Raw genomic sequence first — 1,440 nt, 5'->3', positions numbered from 1 at the left:
TGGGGGGAGGTTTGGGGTCTCCTCCCCTCCATACAGAGGCCAGAACTGCTGTGTTGCTGCTGGAGGGGCAGGGGAGGAGCCCAGCCTGGCATCACCAGTCACAAGTCCCAAACCAGCAAAACAGCCCCAGGAGCAGCTGGAGGCTTGTATGGGGTGGTTCCTGGCAGCAGGGGGGCCACCCCTCCCCACAGCCAAACAGGCCCACCAGGGAGGCAGCCAGGGCAGACCTGGCAGAGGCAGCTCTGGGGAGGAGGGTGTCCCTGGCCCCCCACCTATGGCCAGGAGCCACCTGTACCCTGCACACCCCCTGTCCCCCCAGGCAGGGCTGAGGGGCTCTGGCAAAGCCAGGCCCCATTTTACAAACCCCACTTTGCTTCCAGATAATGGGCAAAGCCCGTGGAGAAGATGCATCCCCACGGCAAGGGGCTGCTTCCTCCTCCTCATCCACGCCGAGCTTGGGGCTGGTAAGACAAAAAGTCGGGACCAGGGAGCATGAGGTGAAATGAGGAGAAAGAAAAGCCAGCCAGGCTCACCTGGATTGGGAAGAGGAATCCCTGAAGGTGCCAGGAGTTTCATCTCCCCAGGGACAGGGGTTCTGGGGTCCTGTGCTGGCATCGGGCACTGAGGGCTCGTCGGGCTCTCCCCACACACTCGTCTGCACCGCGCTCAAACCCTCCCAAGCACAGCAGGCAAACCCTCATCTTCCACAGGAAAAGAACTATTTTATTAAGTATTTTTAAACAACTACTTAACGTTTACTCAAGATAAAAATATGTACAATATCCCACCTTGAAGAAGGCTCCAAAATATAAACACTGTACCTCTCCCTAGAGAAAAACAAAAAATTCTTCTCTTCAAAAAACAAACAAGACAACCCAGAAACAAGAATACATTCATATTTCTCACTTCTTTATGCTCAAGTAGTTATACAAATAATAGACATCTGAAACGTTTTACCTTTTAATATATTTATATAATATATATATTTATAACAGGATTTTACAAATAAAGGCAACAACTGTATACCAAAAAAACCAAAAACCAACAACAAAATAAACGTTAGAACACAACCTGCAATCAAGCATAGTGCATCTCAACAGCTGGTGCAATGGGAGGGCAAACTGAAAATCCGTACAACAGGGCTTCTGGACACGAGGTCCCAAAGCCAGTAAGAAAAGACAAACAGCACTGCATTCTGCAGAGAAGTCGTTTGGTTTTGTTTAACAAGAAGAAAGCCAAATTGGACACGATGCTCCTGTTGGAGAAAGACCCTCACGGCTTAACGGGACAAGTCTCAGCGCCCTAAACCCTCGTTCTTGAATACAGGGATGTGGGCCAGGGCTTGCCAAGGAGACTAAGGAATTCAGATGCTCAAACCCCACTGGGATTGGAGTCCTTTGAAAATCCCAGCCTTTCTTTAATATTTCAAAGGCACTGACA

Source organism: Chaetura pelagica, unplaced genomic scaffold (assembly GCF_000747805.2).
Source record: "Chaetura pelagica isolate M959 unplaced genomic scaffold, ChaPel_1.0 scaffold328, whole genome shotgun sequence".
Classification (NCBI taxonomy): Eukaryota; Metazoa; Chordata; class Aves; order Apodiformes; family Apodidae; genus Chaetura; species Chaetura pelagica.
Note: the sequence above shows the minus strand (reverse complement) of the source record.